Below are 22,445 nucleotides of genomic sequence, written 5' to 3'. Positions count from 1 at the left end.
GCAAGAAGTTCTCAAAACAGAGTATGATGTGTTATTTGGTGGCAAACACATCATTGTTTTCGGAGATCTTTTGCAGCTGACACCAGTGAAAGGGCAACCTGTGTTCAAAATGCTCACGCATGAAGATACCAGGAAGTGCCTAGGCAGCATTGGCAACGTCAATATATGGTTAAACTTCAATTATGCTGAACTGCATGAAAATATGCGTCAGGCGAAGGATGAAGTTTACAAGACTATTCTACAAGATGTTAGAATTGGAAAAGTGACCGAGCATGGGAAAGAAGCTTTACATGCACGATTACTGTCAAATTTATATCCAGAACAAGATGTTGTGCCTGAGAATATTTTTCAGAAAATTACTGAAAAGAAATCTGGAATATGTTTGATGCCAACTCTTGCAGAATGTGCCAAATTTAACAACAAAATGTTGCATTTAGAAAAGCAAGAGATTGTGAAACTGGAAGCTATTGATAGAGTAGAGCATATGGGATCAACAATTATTTTGTCTGAGAATCTGAAAACAAAATTGGATTGATTAGAGAAGAGTATATCTAAAACTGCAGGTTTTGAAAAGACTCTGAATGTGTGCTTGAACTGCCGTATAATTTTAAGAAGGAATTTACATGTTGAAAGAGGTCTGGTAAATGGATCAATGGGTAATGTTGTTGATTTTGTGAAATACAGAAATAGAGATGGAATTGAATTTTTAAAAATTAAATTTGATGGCATTGAGGAAGTACAGCTAATTGCTCGTTGTTCTGCTAGATTTTTGCTTGTAAAAGACTTATATGTTCGCCGTAAGCAGTTTCCTGTTTGCTTGGCATATGCGGTGACAATCCATAAATCGCAAGGTTTAAGTGTAGACAGTGCATTGGTGAATATTGGCAGTTCTGTGTTCAAGGAGGGTATGGCATATGTGGCATTGTCACGAGTTAGAACTTTATCGGGATTGTACTTGATTGAGTGTGATGTCACAAACATTTGTGCAGATCTAGATTGTGTTAAGGAATACAATAGGTTAAGAAGAGAGTATGCGCCACATTTGCCTCAGTTTCCTTTGTTTGAGAAACGTCTGGTAGGCCGGAAACGAAGAAATGAGAACAATACTGGGGAGGTTATAGCAAAAAGACAAAAAGTGAATGAACCTAAAATTACAAGCAGACACAAAAAGGATTCTGTTGAAGATGTTGTTGGTTTTCAGTTTGAAAACAGTTCTGGTGTCAACTGCTATGCTAATGTAGTAATTAATGTTTTGTTTTCTCTAAAAAATGTAAAAGAAGAGATTGTGGTCAATTCTGATCAAAGATTTTGCGGTTTGTTAAATTCTGTGTTAGAGAAATGTACCACTGATAGAAGAAACATAGAAAGTGTGTCTGAAATTCGAAATCTGTTAGACAGATGTTCAGGCCAAACACAATTCTCTCAAAATATTCAGCAAGATTGTCAGGAGTTTTTAATGTATATGCTTGATGTATTACATGCTGAAGGTGTAGATGTAGATCAGCTGTTTGGGCTTTCTTATCAATGGCAGCATGACTGCGAGAACTGTATGATATCAAGTACTACTAGTGTAGACTCAGAAAGATTTATATATTTAACTTTGCCAGACAGTAAATCAGTCTCCTTTAATAAGCTAGTAAAAGCTGCTAATCACAACATGGAGTGTAGCCAATGTAAATCTGAAATGATGTCCACATTATTTATACGAACATATGGCCAGTACGTCATTTTAATGTTCCAACGATGTAGGCCTGATGGAACAAAATTGACAACTTTAATAAAAAATTTTGTAGCTTCGCAGTTGTCAATATCAGGAAGGACTTTTGTAACTACAGCAATTATATATCATGACGGCCCTTCAATATCATCAGGACATTACACAGCTTATTTAAAGTCTAGAAATGGCTGGTCATTCTGCAATGATTCTGTTTTAATTTTCACAAAAAAATTGCCGTATGACCTTCAAAACTCTTACCTGGTGTTTTTAAAACCAAAATTTTAGGGAAATAATCTCGGGATGTGCTCTGTGGAATTTCAAGAAGTTCTAATGGCTCCTACACAATTTGGCCTTGAGGATAAGTGTAGTTCAGAGACATAACTTCTAATCATAGGACTGGACATCATGGAGATATATGTGCACTTTGAATGAGTTCAGAAAAACGATTTCTTTTTATAAGCTAATTGAAGCAGCCAATCAAAACATGGAGTAGAGGGAATGTAAGTCTGCAATGCTGTCTACTGTTTTACATTGCTTTGTGATTAAAAGTGATGTAGAGAATTAAATAATTGTTGTAGTCATAGAGGTAGTGTAAGTCTGCTTCATATTAAGCAGTATCAGTGTCATAGGAAATGTAGAACATGACTGAGCAAGAAGGGGAAGATATTACTATTCCAGGATTGTGAAAATGATCTTCAACATTTTAATTCTGAAAGTTGCGGAAATGCCAAATGATGGGATTGGCTTACAAGAAATCCAAGAGTTATAAATGGCTCTGACTAGATTTGGCCTTGTGGAAAATAGTGGTAGAGAGCAAGAAGTCATTTATTGCATGTAACGTGTTTTTAAAAACGATGGAGGTTTTCTTTCAGAAAGTGGCGGGCTGAAAGTAATAACAGCACAAAAGAGTGTAAGCTGTTCATAGGACATCCTTGGACGTCATGGAAAGTAAGTTAACTTTAAGGAGTTCTGAATTTTGATTTCTGATGTTGTATGGGTTTTTTAAACACAATCATTTTGATTGTGTTTTTTTTTCCCCGCTGTTACATGATGAATACCTTCAAGTCACTGTTTTTAGTGAATTTTGATACATTCTGAGAACAGCAAAAATAAACCATTTAACATGTATAATTAATTCGGTACTGTTTGCATTTATGATGTATATGTAGAACTGTGTAGGACGCATGGAGAAGGTGAGGCTTCTGTAAGTGTCAAAGTTGTTGCATGCAGTGCTGCACTTCTACGTATTCTTTCATATGCTGGACTACATCTGCACAATGAGATACCTAAGCAAAGGAAACACAAGTGATGTGATTGTGAAATGAGCAAAATAAATTGCACATATTTGAATTACATCACCTGTGTTTCCTATCATTATGAATCACATTGTGCAGATCAAGTTTAGGTCTGTCCAGGGAAACATAGGAGGTTTCTACTTTGTTGAAGAGTGCAGTGGACATGACTCACTTCATTGGTAGACTTTCACAGATATTATCTCCTCTGTACACTTCAACAAGTGTAAATCTCATCTTGAACTCTGAGTAGGCCTCACCTCAAACAAATCTCTGGATAGGAGACATGTTATTGGCATCCTGAAGCGACACTTTTCTGAAACAAGAGCAATGCAAAAGATGCACCATGTTTTAAGATAGGCCTCACTTCATCTGCATCAAGATACTGTTAGTTTAAAATGTATATCTTTAGGACTGTGTAGGGGACCTGGAGAAGCAGAAGCTTCTGTCAGTGTCAAAGTTGTTGAAAAACTATTTGTCCTTCAATCTTTTCCCTTGTCTTTTGTAATTTTTAAATACATGTTTTAATATTTTTCAAATGTTGGTTCTCTCTTTCACAGATTGAAAGTATAAAAATAAAAAGTGATTAATTTAACGGCAATTATAAGGTAAATAGTTGTACTCTTTTCGTTACATTTCTATCACATTCACCTACTATTAGATCCACTGCTTCACTTCTTTAACCCTCAGTTTCCTGCCTTTGCTACTTTCCTCATTCCTTTCTCTATTACCTACTTACTCAATCCTTCCACTCTTTTTCTCAGTCCCTCTGTTCTCATAGTTCCTCAGTCTTGTTCACTCACTCCGTCTCTATTACTCTTAGTGTCTGTGAATTACTTTCCCACCTTTTTTTTTGGACCGCTTCCCGGGAAGTGGCCCGGTTCGCAAACCAGCAGCGTTACAGGAGTCCACCATTTTGTGTTTCGGTCGAATCAAGATACAAGATGGAGGGCAAATAATGTTCAGAATGGGTAGAAGGGGGCACGGTAGATGTATCTTGACCCCCTTGGTTTTCTGGGGGTGGCTGAGGAGGACCATAGTTCTTCACTCTTGTTCATTCTCTCTGTTTCTATTAATGTCACTGTTTATGAATGATCAAAAAAATTTTTTAAAAAAAAGAACAGTAACTATAAGGGAAGGAAACTGACAGTTATGTTAAAAGAAAGACAGCTATAGGGAGTAAACTAAGGATACTGTTACCCGCAATCCACTGCTGTTGATGTTACTGACCATGTCATGAATGATGTAATATGTGACATCATCAGCAGTGGATTGTAGGTAACAGTATCTCTTGTTTACTCCCTAGAGCTGTCTTTCTTTTCACATAACTGTCTGTTTGCTTACCTTATACTTACTGTTCTTTTTTTTAAAAAATATTTTTTTTGGTTAGCTTCCGGTACGCGTACCGGGTAGCGCTCCGGGGAGCGAACTAAGAGAAATAGAGGTTGGCAGAGTTCCAAATATTCTACCAATTTTTTTATAATGGGGAGGTAGTTCTGAAAAGAACTTTTTTTTAATGTTTTTGTTGTTTTATATTTTTTTTAGTATTTTTTGAACATTTTTTTACTTTTTTTGTATTTTCTGAACGTTTTAAAAAATTTTTTGGTTTTTTTTTGGGGGGGGAAACAAAAACGATCCATTGTAAAGGGCTCAACAGGAGCAACAAAAAAAAAAGAATTTATTCTTTGGGGCGTCTCGGACTAACATTAACATGATTTTGAATAGCTCTCATAATCAAAATGATGCTACTTTCCCTGTAGCAGATGAAATCGCCACAGTGCACGCACACTTGCTTGACGTGCCCAAACAACATTTGAATGTTTGGGATCATCTCCCTCGCCTCTGGTCCCGACACCTCTGGAACAACCGATCTTCTTGCCATTGGGAGGGGATTTTGTTGCTCATCACGTAGCTGGGCAGCACTATAATTATTTGGGTGCCACCTACTCATATGCCGATGCATAGTGTGATTGCCGTAACTGTATTTTTTTTCAGTTCCCCTTGACAATCTATCACCGCATATACGGCAAAACACGTAGCGTGCATTCACTTTTTTTTGCCCCTCAGGAATTCTATAGAATTGCCAAATGTAATTCTCCTTTCGATTGTACCTCCTGGGCTCCTCTGGCAAAAACCTTGGCTCTTCCTCCTCTTCCTCCTCTTCCTGTTCTTCCTCTTCTTGCAAAATTACTTCAGCAGGTGGTCCTCTCTTTCTTGGATTTGGTGGAGGTGGTGGGTTAGAACCAGCTGAAGCTACTACTGAAGCCATGTCAAAGTGTAAATAAAGTGTCTTTCTCTCACCAAGATGAAAGTCAGAGTGAGGAAAGAAGGAGGGATTTTCATCATTTGGGAAAAGCAAAAGTTGTAAACCAATGAAAAGTGTTCATTTTAGATCACATGACCTAGTATTACATCATTAGGAAACCAAAAGTGAAATGAACCAATGAAAAGTGTTATTACCGAGTCACATGACCTGCTGTGTTTACGTTACGCGGTCGGCGCCGCGCCGCGGATCGCTTCCGGTTCGCGTACCGGTGCGCTTCCGGGTACGCTAACGTAGCACGTAATATGACGTATTACGCGAGAACGCGAAACGTCATGCTGACGCGACGCGTCACGATGTTGTTTTCTAACGCGAGAGGTGCGCAAACGGAACGTTTACCGGTTCGCGGACCGGGTCGCGCCTCCGGATTGAGCTAACGGGAAGCTAACCGGTTCGCGTACCGGGAGCGAAACAAAAAAAATAATTAAAAAAAAATTGTATTAAAAACATGTAAAAAATATTTTTCTATTTAAAGAAGAATACATTGTAAAGGTTTTGATATTAGCTGTTAAAAAACCAATGAAATTCACTGAAAAAACCATAGGTTATAGACCATATATAGTTAGGAATTAGCATTTACAAAACCTTGAAAATTCACTGAAAAAACCATAGGTTATACACCATATATAGTTAGGAATTAGCATTTAAAAAACCTTATTTTACTCACACAAAACCAATGAAATTCCATATATAGTTAGTTGTACTAACTATATATCACGCACCCACAATCCACTGCTGATGATGTCACATATTACATCATTCATGACATGGTCAGTGACATCACTGATGACATCACTGATGACATCTCAAATGACATCACTGATGACATCACTGATGACATCTCAAATGACATCACTGATGACATCACTGATAACATCTCATTTGACATTACTGATCACATCACTGATGACATCATTCATGTGATAATACGATGAACATCTTCAGACTCTAATATAACCTTAGATACACTCAGTGTAAACAGACACTCACAGACTGTCACTCATCCATGGAGTTACTTACACACCTAGTCAGTCATGCAAAGAATCAATCACAGCTCCATTTTCACAACTATACAGTTATACACACCTTACTTATTCAAACATATACTAAAACATATTTACTCACTTATACAATCCTGGATACAAGAGCACAATGATCCATACAGCCACTCACACATTCACTGGCTCTTATGCACAGTTATTTATATATGTCAACTCTCACATGTACTGTATTTTACATATGTACTTACTTTGACATGTAGCACTGAGATATCTATTCACTCACCAATACAGTCATGCACACAGTCAACCGCCCATACAGCTGTTTCCACATGCACTTTTGAACCCATACATCTATGCACAGAGTCATACACCTCCCAGCCACCCACACACACACTCAGTATCCCATACAAATGCTTGGGCAACCAATCAATAACCCATATAGTTACTCATATAGCTACTGATCAACACATGCAGCAGTTTACAGAACAACAGACATAATGATGCACAAATTAAGACAGTTTAGTCACTAACCCATGCACTCAGTGAGACACATTTAACCACTCACTCATACAGTCAGTCATGCACCTACTAAATCCTTCATCCAGACACTTATACATCCACTCATTCTTAAATATGTAAGACATATTTTAACTTTACAGAAAAATACAGTCACTGGATGTTGTCATCAGTGATGTCATCAGTGATGTCATTTGAGATGTCATCAGTGATGTCATCAGTGATGTCATTTGATATGTCATCAGTGATGTCATCAGTGATGTCATTTGAGATGTCATCAGTGATGTCATCAGTGATGTCACTGACCATGTCATGAATGATGTAATATGTGACATCATCAGCAGTGGATTGCGGGTGCGTGATATATAGTTAGTACAACTAACTATATATGGAATTTCATTGGTTTTGTGTGAGTAAAATAAGGTTTTTTAAATGCTAATTCCTAACTATATATGGTGTATAACCTATGGTTTTTTCAGTGAATATATATATATATATATATATATATATATATATATATATATATATATATATATATACATACATACATACATACATACATATATATATATATATATATATATATATATATATATATGTATATATATATATATCAATGCTCGAAGGTGTCCACCTTTGAGTAGCACGCGAACAGCAGCTTGGTTTATGTATAGGTGAGGACGGGGATCCACTCGTAGATGCCGCTCCGTACGGGATCTGCCCGACGCGTTTCGAAGCTCCATTTGCTTCTCTTCAGGGGCTTTAACGGAGGCGGTGTGCGCAACCGCCGACCCACTTCCCAATTTTATATATAACACACCCACCGATGGGAGGCTCAAATGAGACTGTGCATTCTGGGAAGTGTGGTCCGGGAAGCACACAATCAAGTCGGTTCGGTTCAAAAACTTTATTCGATTCAAACAAAGAATCATAATAGTATACATTTTTAAAAAAAAACATAATTACAATTTTAAAACGAACCATCTATAATTTACACATTAAAAAATTAAAACATAAACTGATACATTCCACAGATCATTTGTCAAAAATAAAAACATACAAACAATAGGGCTCATACTAATCGCCCTAAGTCAGCGAGTATTATTACACACAATAGTTATAATTGAGTGACCCTCATACAGCAACAAGTAATTACAGGTTCCCACAACAATGTATTAGTCTAAGGCCAAATTAACCATACCGCTTCCTAATCTGGAGTGACACTCGTATAAAATTTAACAAGGCGGAACATACTCCAGAAGATGATAGCGATAATAAGTAGTCAAAACCTTCTTTATAATTACATGGTTGCCGCCCCTTCAGGATAGGCTTGATAAATCTGATCCTTGGTTCCTGATATAAGGAACAAAAGAGGACAACATGTATGGTGTTCTGACTAACTCTGTTATTGCATGGGCAAGGGGGCAGCCTCTCACACCAACCCCCTTGTTTTGGAAAGGCGAAAAGAAAGTGAAGAATGTTTAGCCTAAACCTTGTGAGATAAAACCGCCATTGTACATGGATTGTAAAAGTTAAATAAAACTGGTGCTGTAGTTTTTCCACACAACCTGTTGGCCTAACCGGACATAGTGTGTTTAAGGATTTCCGGTAACTTGTTTTAATTTGGGCTTTAATGTCTCCCTGGATATTTTCAGGGTTGTCATAAACATGACCCAGACCTATTTTATGCAACATATCACTGACATATGACAACCAAGGAATCTGCTTTGCATTGTCAAGACTCTTATAGTCTAGGAGAATATCTCTGGAAAGCTGGAGGTCCTCAGATAGCCATATTTTACCCCATAGTAATAGAGGCGGGAGACGAATGATATCAGTCACATAACTCATTCCCATTTCGTCATGGCAGAAACTATTTGAAGTACCTGATGGAATTGATAATACGCGTTTTAAAAATTTGTTTTCCATGACCTGTATCGTGGCAGGGCTTTCAGTCCCCCATACCCCTGCCCCATAAGTGGCCACAGATAGACATTTAGATCTATACAGAGTTTTTAGGTGTGCCACAGGTATTTGGCCAAGCTTACCACAAAAGCGAAACAGGCCCTCTATGGATCGACTGGCACTCTGAGCTTGAACCTTCATTAATGGGGCCCAGCTGAGTTTGTTATTAAAGAGATTTCCCAGGTAATTAAAGTTATCTACCTTTTCAATGGTAAAGTCATTTACCATGAGCTTCCTGGATTTTGACCCTTTTGGACTACAGACCATTACAAAAGATTTTGCAAAATGTACCTTCAGATCCAGGTCCAGCATGAAGGTATTAAAGGCATCAAGACAAATCTGCATACTATTTCTTGTAAGGGTCATTAGTACCGTGTCGTCGGCATAAGAAAGCATAGGAATACTATTACTGTTTACCTTTGGAAAGTCACAGCAGTGATCCAACAAATACTTCTCCAGGCCGTTTGTATATACTAAGAACAAGAAAGGCGCTAAAATGCAACCTTGTCGCACACCCTCGGTTGAGGGAATAGATTTTGTTTTTTCCCCCCCTGGACCGAACCTTATAGCCACAGTTGTTGCTGCATGCAATCTGCGGAGCAATGTGACCAAAGGTTCCTCAAAACCCATGTCATCCATCATTTGCCACAGCTTGCTTCTACAAACAGTGTCAAAAGCACTTGACAAGTCCATGAAGGCGAGGTGGATGGAGGAATTCTTTGCCTTCATGTACTTGCCTATAATTAGTGCCAGATTCAGACACTGTTCGACCGTCCCCTTTCCTCTTCTGAATCCGTATTGGGAGTTTACAATAAGGCCCACAGAATCTGCCCATGTTTCCAGTCTGGCCAGAATAACCCTTCCCAATAATTTGCATGATGCATCAATTAATGATATAGGGCGATAGCATCGGGGATCACACCTATCACCCTTCTTAAAAATCGGAACAACCACTGCCTCCTTCCATGATGCAGGGATACGGCCAATAACAGCTGCCCTAAACACATTCAGTAACAATGGTGCCCATACATCAATATTATGCCTAAAAAAGTCCAGAGGCACAGCATCCGGACCAGGAGCTTTTAATAGTATACCTTTCCTCAAGGCCTCCTCCACCTCTTGCAATGTAATCGAGGAACTTAGAGAAAAAGCTGTGGATGAGGCCACCAGCTCCCTAGTGTCAACTAGCAAGCCCAGAGGTGATATTACATTTGGGTTAAAGATTTTTCCAAAATGGGCTTCCCACGATTCACCAGTAATCTGCATCACTATATTATCTTTACTATCGCTCATAAAAAGGGGACGATTCACTACTTCCCAAAAAAGCCTACTGTCTTTTAGCTCTGAGGCCTTCTCTAGATCTTCCCAGGCAAGGTTTTTTAGCTCCTGCTTTCTTTTTCTAATAGCCTCTTTATAGGCCATTCTAGTCGTTCTGACCAACTCTTTATTCCTTGGTTTTTGTTGTAGGGCAATTTTTAGGGATTTGTGCAATGCAGAGCACACGGCATCAAACCATCTAAAACCCTTTGGGTTATTTTTCCCAATTGGTTTTCTAAGATGCTCAGCCACATGCCCACATAAGGTTTCAAAATTCCTAATGACCTTTTCAGGATCGGATGTTGGCGCTAAACATGACTCAAATTCAGAGCTATGGACGTTTAAGATCTCTGCCTCTAAGCCTACAGCATCTATTTTCCCCCACTTCAAAATTACACCTTGGTTCCTGTTATATTTTATGGGTTGCTCCCAAACTGGATGTTTTGTAGTAACAGGACAACACAAAGATAACATTAGGGGGTTGTGATCACTTGCAGCGTTTGCAATTATCTCAAGCTTGTCAACATAATGGAAGTAGCTACTAGACACAATGGCAAAATCAATGACACTCATCGAACCTCTAGTTCCCTGAAAGGGTGGTATTGGTAATAAGTTAGGGGCAACCCAAGGCTCCACTATACATAGATCATTTAAAACAATGATGTTATTTAGTGCATTCCCCTGTGGTGTGTGCTTCAAGTGTATCAGGGGTTGTTCATTTAGATCCTCCAAACCACACACATTTGAACCACCAAATTTACACAGCGAACAGTTGAAGTCACCAACCCAAATGACGAATAATAAAGGCCGATCACTGCGTGCATTACATATTACTTCCTCCAGGCTCATAATTATGGATATCTCATTATCATCAAAAACATTATGATACCAGTTGATCAGTAACTGCGGCTCAGGAAACAGATTTTCCAACAAAAGCAATTGGTACCATGGAGTATCCACTATCTTAGAAGTTGCCAAATTGTTCAATTTGAGGGAAATTGCTGTCATTATCCCGCCCCTTGCCCTCCCTGCTGTTGATGGCACCGCCAGAACATTAAACGGTTGAAAGCCATCAATGTCCTGGGCCGATCGGCTCCATGTCTCCTGAAAACACAGGATATCATGACCACCCACATAATCCAACCAAGCCTCATCCTCTAATCTACCAGCAAGACCTGCGATATTCCATGAGATTAGGCGCAGCCTTGGTTCCCCCAAATTGTCACCCACAAGTTCTGGTCGAGTTGCCAAAACTTGTCCTGGGGCAGATAAATTCGGCTCACATTCTGGAGTAATAAGAAACTCTGGCTCTAATGGGTTAATAATCTGTGCTTCACAGGCTGAGACATCCTCCACAAAGGTATCCTTCCATCTTACACCCTCATTCTCCCTCAACTTCAACTCCAACTCTCCTCTGAGGGATACATTTTCCTTTTGGCTGACTGATGGTCAATCTAGCCCCTCCATTCCCACTAGTGGATCAAAACGGTTTCATAGGGGAATATTATTACTTGGAATCCACCCTAAATATTCCTCTCCCAGGGGATGGAATAGATTGGATAATGGTATGTCCCAGTAGTCCCTGGGATTATTAATGTAAAGATGATTATTATCAACCGAAGGTTGTTGTGGATTTGGGTACAAGGGTTGGAAAAAAGAATTATCGTTCTTACTGTGATATCTTTGGGCAGCCGGGTTCGGGGTGAAATTTCGTCCATATATTGGATCAGGTCTACGCAACAAAGAAGGATGATTGGTGGACATGGGTTGGTGAAAAGGGGTATCATGCTCGCTGTAATATCTATGTACAGCCTGATTCCGGGTTGTATTAGTTCTATATAATACATCAGATCTATGCTTCATTGGGGGGTGGTTCTTAGGTAGCGTTAGCGGATTGTTTAGGGGCGACATCAGAGCTTCTGGGTAGAAGTAACTCAGGTTCCGCGTTGAAATGCCTCCCTCGCAACTCCCGTGAAACCAGTCACTAATATACGTGACCAGTCTATGGTCTTTGAAATTTACTATTATCACGTCCCCTTCGATATCCTTGGGTCGTGAGCCTACCCAGTTGCAGCGTCTCACTGACACTATGTCTCCATTTAGGTGCGGGGGGAGTGGTCTATTCTTACGCAGCCAGTGGATGACTTTGTTTTTAAGACTAGAATTATATTCTATATTTCCAACTGACATTGCCGGAACACCTGTAAGAATAATGACATAGTTTAAAGATTCCACGGGTAAGTCTGCTACAGTACTAGGTTTAGCTCTGGTTATATTGGTAGCCTTTCTAGGAAAATCCTTTGTGTTTTGGCCTCTTTTTGATACACTTATATGGGCTTTTTCTTTGTTTATTTTTTCGGTGACTGTGGCAATTTTAAAGCCCGCTGATTCATTTGATTTTATAGCAGCTGGCGTGTTGTTGGTTATGGTTGTATAAGGTTGTTGCCTAGGTGGGTATTTGGGATGCTGTTTAGCTGCAGGGAGCATTTTACTTTGGTTAGTAGGTAAATGATGATCCGTCCCACTTTTCTCTGGCAGGATCTGATCCATTTTCTCCCCCAACCTTTTGACTCTTTCAATTATAGGAAGTATTAATGGTTTTAGGATGCGTTCAATATCCTCTAAAAGCCCTTTATAGTTAGGTGCAAGTTTCGAAGTAACAGTTGGATACCCTATAGAATCTGCCTTCCCTGCATCTTTAATTGTCTTGTGTGGGGAATACATGTTACTAGTAGCCATGGGGAGAAATCTATCCACCTTTCTGACTCCTCCCTTTCTTCTCTTCTTTCTCGGCGGGGAGCGAAAAGCGCTAGTAGTCCTCCTAGTAAGAGGTGTTTTGGACTTTTTGTCAGATGCAATAATCGATTGTAAGTCTAAAGCTAAAGGTATTACCACGGGAGAAGGTACGTTTATATTATGAAGTGGAACCACATCAATAGGTAGAGGTGTGCTGAGGTCAATTAGAGAATTGGATATTTGGGTTGACTCAATAGTATTGGAATCAGAAAGAGCTATAATAGCGTCTGGAGCTGATTGGGTCTCTTGAAATATTAGTGGTATGTTTTCTGTGCTGAATAAATCAGCATCAGTTTCTTTATGTGTAGCTAAGTCTGATAAAGAACATGTGTCAACCTTCTGAAAAGCATGGAGTGGTTGTTTTTTAAGGAGTTCAATAGAGAAGCGGCGCTCGGCACGCTTCTCTGCCAGCGTGATCTCTCTATCAACCTCGCTTTTAACTCTAGCAAAATATTTATCCAATGGACCAAGAATAGATACTCCTACAGTGTTAGGTAAAGGGTTCAAATCCGATGAAGACATCTTAGGTATAGGGAAGTCCTTAAGAGATGTAAATTACAATTCACAATAAACGCGGTTATACGATACGAAGCATATATCGCACAACTTACGTTAGTGTGAAAAGGTAAATGGCTTTTAACAATGTTAGGGTACGATACCACTGACGCGATGTCCAAATGTCAAGGGGTGGCCCAGCCCGGCCTCCTTCGACCCCGGACGGCCACAGACGGTCCCGCCCTTGTCCCGGGCTTCTCCCGGTCGCTCCCGCGCAGCGGGACTGATCTACTGTGTTTATTAGTTCAGTGTGGAGGAGGGAGGAGCCTGCAGGGAGAGTGGCTCAGGTGGTTTCAATAGAGGCTGGCGGGCGCTCCTGGGACTAGTAGTCCTGCGCCCACGCTCACTCGCAGCCCTGCAACCCCAAACACCAACAAACACCACCACAGGCATAGCGTTTGTCACTCCTCACCAGGCGTCATGAAAGATGCAGTCACCAAGACCCCACACGAAGCGGGACCCTCGGAGCGGGTTCCCCGAGCAGTTAATGGAGGCACAGGGAAATTCTGCTGCTGGCCGTAAGAACGAGGTACAAAGTCTTCCAGTGAGGATCCTGGTACGAAGGCTTATCAGTTCACTTGCGTAGGGAGGGAGGAGCCTGCAGGGAGAGTGGCTCAGGTGGTTTCAATAGAGGCTGGCGGGCGCTCCTGGGACTAGTAGTCCTGCGCCCACGCTCACTCGCAGCCCTGCAACCCCAAACACCAACAAACACCACCACAGGCATAGCGTTTGTCACTCCTCACCAGGCGTCACGAAAGATGCAGTCACCAAGATCCCACACGAAGCGGGACCCGCGGAGCGGGTTCCGCGAGCAGTCAATGGAGGCACAGGGAAATTCTGCTTCTGGCCGTAAGAACGAGGTACAAAGTCTCCCAGTGAGGATCCAGGTACGAAGGCTTATCAGTTCACTTGCGTAGGGAGCGAGGAGCCTGCAGGGAGAGTGGCTCAGGTGGTTTCAATAGAGGCTGGCGGGCGCTCCTGGGACTAGTAGTCCTGCGCCCACGCTCACTCGCAGCCCTGCAACCCCAAACACCAACAAACACCACCACAGGCGTAGCGTTTGTCACTCCTCACCAGGCGTCACGAAAGATGCAGTCACCAAGACCCCACACGAAGCGGGACCCGCGGAGCGGGTTTCGCGAGCAGTCAATGGAGGCACAGGGAAATTCTGCTGCTGGCCGTAAGAACAAGGTACAAAGTCTCCCAGTGAGGATCCAGGTACGAAGGCTTATCAGTTCACTTGCGTAGGGAAGGAGGAGCCTGCAGGGAGAGTGGCTCAGGTGGTTTCAATAGAGGCTGGCAGGCGCTCCTGGGACTAGTAGTCCTGCGCCCACGCTCACTCGCAACCCTGCAACCCCAAACACCAACAAACACCACCACAGGCGTAGCGTTTGTCACTCCTCACCAGGCGTCATGAAAGATGCAGTCACCAAGACCCCACACGAAGCGGGACCCGCGGAGCGGGTTCCGCGAGCAGTCAATGGAGGCACAGGGAAATTCTGCTGCTGGCCGTAAGAACGAGGTACAAAGTCTCCCCGTGAGGATCCAGGTACGAAGGCTTATCAGTTTACTTGCGTAGGGAGGGAGGAGCCTGCAGGGAGAGTGGCTCAGGTGGTTTCAATAGAGGCTGGCGGGCGCTCCTGGGATTAGTAGTCCTGCGCCCACGCTCACTCGCAGCCCTGCAACCCCAAACACCAACAAACACCACCACAGGCGTAGCGTTTGTCACTCCTCACCAGGCGTCACGAAAGATGCAGTCACCAAGACCCCACACGAAGCGGGACCCGCGGAGCGGGTTCCGCGAGCAGTCAATGGAGGCACAGGGAAATTCTGCTGCTGGCCGTAAGAACGAGGTACAAAGTCAACCGCCGACCCACTTCCCCATTTTATATATAACACACCCACCGGTGGGAGGCTCAAATGAGACTGTGCATTCTGGGAAGTGTAGTCCGGGAAGCACACAATCAAGTCCTGTATGGACTCCACAAGTGGGCCCGTCCTCGATTCCAAGTACGACTGCTGCTTCACTTTAGTGACCCCCAGGGTACCGGGTGGTGCATACTCCGCGGCTGGACGGCCACGTATAAATCAATGCTCGAAGGTGTCCACCTTTGAGTAGCACGCGAACAGCAGCTTGGTTTATGTGTAGGTGAGGACGGGGATCCACTCGTAGACGCCGCTCCGTACGGGATCAGCCCGACGCGTTTCGAAGCTCCATTTGCTTCTCTTCAGGGGCTTTAACGGAGGCGGTGTGCGCAACTGCCGACCCACTTCCCCATTTTATATATAACACACCCACCGATGGGAGGCTCAAATGAGACTGTGCATTCTGGGAAGTGTGGTCCGGGAAGCACACAATCAAGTCCTGTATGGACTCCACAAGTGGGCCCGTCCTCGATTCCAAGTACGACTGCTGCTTCACTTTAGTGACCCCCAGGGTACCGGGGTGGTGCATACTCCGCAGCTGGACGGCCACGTATAAATCAATGCTCGAAGGTGTCCACCTTGGAGTAGCACGTGAACAGCAGCTTGGTGTATGTATAGGTGAGGACGGGGATCCACTCGTAGACGCCGCTCCGTACGGGATCTGCCCGACGCGTTTCGAAGCTCCATTTGCTTCTCTTCAGGGGCTTTAACGGAGGCGGTGTGCGCAACCGCCGACCCACTTCCCCATTTTATATATAACACACCCACCGATGGGAGGCTCAAATGAGACTGTGCATTCTGGGAAGTGTGGTCCGGGAAGCACACAATCAAGTCCTGTATGGACTCCACAAGTGGGCCCGTCCTCGATTCCAAGTACGACTGCTGCTTCACTTTAGTGACCCCCAGGGTACCGGGGTGGTGCATACTCCGCGGCTGGACGGCCGCTTATAAATCAATGCTCGAAGGTGTCCACCTTTGAGTAGCACGCGAACAGCAGCTTGGTTTATGTATAGGTGAGGACGGGGATCCACTCGTAGACGCCGCTCCGTACGGGATCTGCCTGACGCGTTTCGAAGCTCCATTTGCTTCTCTTCAGGGGCTTTAACGGAGGCGTTGTGCGCAACCGCCGACCCACTTCCCCATTTTATATATAACACACCCACCGATGGGAGGCTCAAATGAGACTGTGCATTTTGGGAAGTGTGGACGGGAAGCACACAATCAAGTCCTGTATGGACTCCACAAGTGGGCACGTCCTCGATTCCAAGTACGACTGCTGCTTCACTTTAGTGACCCCCAGGGTACCGGGGTGGTGCATACTCCACGGCTGGACGGCCGCGTATAAATCAATGCTCGAAGGTGTCCACCTTTGAGTAGCACGCGAACAGCAGCTTGGTTTATGTATAGGTGAGGACTGGGATCCACTCGTAGACGCCGCTCCGTAGGGGATCTGCCCGACGCGTTTCGAAGCTCCATTTGCTTCTCTTCAGGGGCTTTAACGGAGACAGTGTGCGCAACCGCCGACCCACTTCCCCATTTTATATATAACACACCCACCGATGGGAGGCTCAAATGAGACTGTGCATTCTGGGAAGTGTGGTCCGGAAAGCACACAATCAAGTCCTGTATGGACTCCACAAGCATTTTTTGACTTGCCTATAACTGTTGCCATTTCACGAATCTTCAGAACATTTTCCGAAAGAAAGAGTCACGTTGGGCATGGAAAGGTTCAGGGTGATCCAACAACCAGGGGCTAAGAAAAAGTGTGTGTGGGGCGGGCGCAAAAAAGTGTTTACCTTGTTAATTTCCATAGAGTATTTAGACACATCCGCAGCCAGAACCTCTGGACGGATTACACCAGATTTGAAAGAAAGGTAGATTTTGTTCCGTAGATCACACTTTTTGTTATTTGGTGTAAATCCGTTCAGTAGTTTTTGAAATATTAAAAGAAATCCAAATTTGTATATCCACTGTCGCAAAGCCTTCGCGAATAATGACAAGTTTGTGCAGAGATCTGCAGACTTTAACCAGGAAGTGTTGGCAGCCATTTTGGGGCTCATTTCATAGAAGTTAAATCTCAACATGAAGCCCGTACAATTATAAACATGACAGGTGCCACAGCTGAAGCTCCACTTCTGTAAAGGGCAAATGATCCTAACTTCTGGGTTGTGAAAGGTAAAACAAGTGTGTTTTATCTGCAATTCCGTATCGAAAGACAATCTGAAATGCTTGTGGGCGTGAGTGAACCATTGAGCTATTGGAGGCAATCTGTAGTGACCGTGACAAGTGGGTCCTTTCTTGTCCCTACCTGGTGAGAGCAGAGTCAGTGGTTCTCCCTTTAAAATGCTACGAGTATTCAAATGTACAAATCACTTGGAAGCTTTGCTGTTTGGCCCCGCCCTCCTTAGTAGTATACAGAAGGTCTTACTGCCTTTTGACAGCATGATGGGCAAGTACCCCCAGTGCATTTCCTGCTGATTTTGATGAGGCGTTGTTGATGCAGAGGAATATGAGGAAATCTCTACCAAACAATGAAGCACTTGCTTCATATAGTGAAGAAGAAAGACCCTTTTTTGGTGGAGAGTTACCTCTCTGTACTTTCATTGTCTTCTCTAGAGAAGGATATATGTTATCAAATATTTCTGGATAAAGATGCACCAGGAACAATCATATTGCCAAAACGCACACAAGGTCACTTGTGACATTTCCTCATGCATCATTACACAACTGGAGTGTAGAATACATACTGGACATTTACCCAAGGAGGTAGTACTTCGTAATGAACCAGTAGAAAGTACACCTCTTGGGTGGTTGTTTTGCGCAAAACTTGTTTGCTAAAAGGGCAGATGTGGTTCCTTTGTGACCCAGTCACTCCCACAGCTACTGACACAGACACTTAGACTACCCACTCACACAGTCAATGACAGACCCACTCAGACACTCACTCACTCACACACACACTCACAGACCTACTCAGACACTCTCACACCCTCTCACAAACCCACCCAAGCACTCATGCTCCCACTCACACAGCCACTCACGAATCCACTAAGATACTCATGCAGTCACTCACAGACTGACTCACACATGCGAGGAGGCACTCGCAAACTCACTCAGACACTGACACCCACTCACAGACCAACTCAGACACTCACTCACACACACACTCACAGACCTACTCGGACACTCTCACACCCGCTCACAAACCCACCCAAGCACTCATGCTCCCACTCACACAGCCACTCACGAATCCACTCAGATACTCATGCAGTCACTCACAGACTGACTCACACATGCGAGGAGGCACTCGCAAACCCACTCAGACACTGACACCCACTCACAGACCAACTCAGACACTCACTCACACACACACTCACAGACCTACTCGGACACTCTCACACCCGCTCACAAACCCACCCAAGCACTCATGCTCCCACTCACACAGCCACTCACGAATCCACTCAGATACTCATGCAGTCACTCACAGACTGACTCACACATGCGAGGAGGCACTCGCAAACCCACTCAGACACTGACACCCACTCACAGACCAACTCAGACACTCACTCACACACACACTCACAGACCTACTCAGACACTCTCACACTTACTCACAAACCCACCCAAGCACTCATGTTATGTTATGTTAATAACTTTTATTCAGCGCACAGCTGCCCCAGCGAAGGGGCGTCCTGGCGCCTGATCAAGTACCACAACATAACAGATCGCCACTGAGAAGAAGAAATTAGTTAACGGAGGTGAACAGATGGGTCTTAATCGCCCGTCTGAAAAGAGTCAGGCTATTCAGGGCACGGATATGGACAGGAAGAGAGTTCCATAGTCCAGCCGCCATAACACAAAAAGAACGACCTCCTATCCTACTCAATCTGAATCTAGGCACGTTCGCTAGGTAGAGAGATTCCGACCTGAGAGACCGCCTGGGGACATATGGGGAAACAAGGCCCATCAAGGCGGGGGGAGACGAGAGTTTCAAGATCTTAAATGTCAAACAGAGTGCCTTAAATTTGATTCTCTGTCTGACCGGCAGCCAATGCAGGGAGGTCAGGACTGCCGATACAGAGCACCGTCTCGGGAGGCCTACAATGGCCCGCGCAGCGGCATTCTGTACTCTCTGCAGTCTAGTCGCCTCAGCCTGATTAACGCCGAGTAACAGAGCACTCCCATAGTCCAGCCGGGAAAGAATGGAGGCTTGGACAACCAGTTGCCGAGTAGGGGGGTCGAAGAATTTAAGGACCGGTCTCAGTCCTCGCAGAATCCCATAACAGGTGGCTGCGATCTTCTTAGTATGGCTGGTAAAAGAAAGGTTGGAATCCAGCCAGACCCCCAAGTTCTTCACTTCGGCCGCTGGAATGGGAGTCACCCCCAGCTCAGGAGGCCACCATTGATCTCCCCACGAATCCGCTTGCTTTCCTAAAATCAGGACTTCGGTTTTCTTGGCGTTTAACTGTAAACAGTTAATACGCATCCAGTCCGCCACGGCAAGAAGCCCTGCGCGAAACCTGGGGGCAGTCACCTCAGGGTCCCCACTGAGTGTCACCGCTAGCTGCGTGTCATCGGCATAAGATGTCATGGTTAAGCCAGATTGTCTAACTACGGCAGCTAGCGGTTTCACATACAAGTTGAACAGCGTGGGGCTCAACGCCGAACCCTGAGGGACTCCTAACCCCAGAGGATGGAACGAGGACTGACCAGGAGGAATGGCCACTTTAAAAAACCGGTCCGAAAGGAAAGAGCGGAACCATTGAAGAGCCTTGCCCTCAAGTCCCACTTCCTCCAACCTCCGCAACAAAATGCCATGAGACACAGTATCAAATGCGGCGCTCAGATCTAACAAAAGGAGCGCCGCTGTCTGCCCCACATCCAGCACCGAACGGAGATGTTCGCTCATAAAGAGCAGAGCCGTTTCGGTGCTGTGTTGTGCCCGAAAGCCATTCTGACTCTCGTCAAGAATATTATTACGAGAGAGATGGGCAGACAAGATGGAATTTACATGTGCCTCAGTGACCTTGGCGGTCCAGGGCAGGAGGGAGATGGGGCGATAGTTCTCAGGGAGCAGAGGGTCTAGACTAGGCTTCTTCAATATAGGGCTGACCACAGCTTGCTTCCAAGAAGCAGGAACCACGCCTTCCGTAAGTGAAAGATTAATCAGGTCCAGTATGGGTTCACGACACAGGGGCGGGAGGAGAGTGATAAGCTCTGGCTTCAAAGGATCTAAAGGAGAGCCCGATTTAATTTTGAGGCTCAGGGTGTCAAATGCCTCAGCCGACATAGCAGGCAAGGAGGACAGAGGTTCACAATCTGGAACCCCAACAGGCCTGGGCTCAGCATCGGGCACAGCTGGCATAAACCCTCGGTAGATTATCTGCACCTTCTCCACGAAAAAGGATGCCAAGCTTTCACAATGAGAGTCCGTGCAGATTTCTAGCGAGGTGGCCCGTTTACCCATCAGATCTTTAAGCACCTTAAAAATTAATTTAGATGGATTAGGGCTGTTGGAGAACTCAAACGCATAATATGCTGCCCGGGCTTGACAGATAGCTCTGTGATAGCTCTTAAGCTGGGTAAAGTACAATGATTTCAGTGTGGGGTCAAAAGACTTCCTCCACGCCCTCTCCGCTTGTCGGCAAGTTCTCTTGAGCTCAGCAAGGGACTCATTATACCAAGGACTGCGGGTTTTAGCATGACATTTCGACCAACGCATTGGTATAAGAGAATCGAGGGCAGTACGGACCCAAGCACAGAACTGTTCATATCCCTGTTCAACATTCGACAGGTTGCCCAAGGGCTGTGCCTCGAGAATATTAACAAACTCCTCCATTTTAAGCTTACGCCAATTTCTTTTGAAGGTCAATCTGTCCACAGGTTTAAATTGGTGATCATCCAGAGGGCATGATACTTTAACCAATAGATGATCAGTCCAGCCCACCACCATCGGGTCAGATGCCAAAGCCCGGTCCAAGGTGGTAAAAAAGGGGTCGAGAATGTGACCTCCTCTGTGGGTAGGGGCAGTGACAAGTTGGTTCAACTGCATGGCTTCCAGATCCGCTATCAAAGAGCTGATAGATAAAGAAGATGTCTGATCAAGATGTATATTCAGATCACCAATGATGTTAAAATTAGCACATCTAGGAGCCAGGGAGTTAACCATGTCAACGAGAGCGGCCTTAAAGACCGTGTCATTCCCTGGAGGGCGATAGATTAACAGACCACTAAAAGTGAACTGATGGCTGACAGTGACCTTGAAAGCGGCGCTTTCGCACATCGGCAGATCAAGGGCTTGCCAGACCGCCGGAAAGCAAGATTTTGTTGCCAAAGCTATGCCTCCACCCCTGGTAGTACGGTTCAGGGTGAAGACCGTGTAGGTGGAAGGAAAGGCCAAATTTATTATGGCCGAGTCGGTGTCCTGTAACCACGTCTCAGTGAGAAAAATAAGATCCGGTGAGTCCTTGTCGATCATATCGCGAAGGGACTGATGGTGCTTAACCAATGATCTGGCATTAAGGCTCCATATACTGAGTGCTCGCCCGGAAATGTCAGTATGCGCAGCTAGGGTAGACCTTTCAGAGGAGCGCACCCCACTAGGGGGATCCAACGAAAACCTGCCACACGGACAGTCATAGGGTCCCACAAGTGGGCACACCGGAGCATGAGTACAATCCGAGTGACCGTCTCTTAAGGTAAGGAGGTCAGTACGATTGTACCTGAGTGGCATGATAAAGTCCATGGTGAAAAGAGGACTGATGCCAGAGTCCTGTGCCCGTACCCGCTACCTCGACGCGGACGAGCGCAGACGGGCAGGACTCTGGCACGACTCCGGCACAGCGCAGGCGTCACCACTGCGCGTCCCGCTGCGCGGGAGAGGACGACTTTAAATAGGCGTCTCAAAGTACATCACGAGCGTGGGGGCGCTCCAAGATGGCGCCCACAGGAAGTAGAACTCACCCAATCCAAAATGGCGCCCACAGTTATCCACCCCGGGACCCGGACCCGCCAAACAGCGGTGACAGTTCCTCAAT

The sequence above is a fragment of the Lissotriton helveticus genome, chromosome 1_2 (assembly GCF_964261635.1).
Source record: "Lissotriton helveticus chromosome 1_2, aLisHel1.1, whole genome shotgun sequence".
Taxonomy (NCBI): Eukaryota; Metazoa; Chordata; class Amphibia; order Caudata; family Salamandridae; genus Lissotriton; species Lissotriton helveticus.
This window is presented reverse-complemented; position numbering follows the sequence as displayed.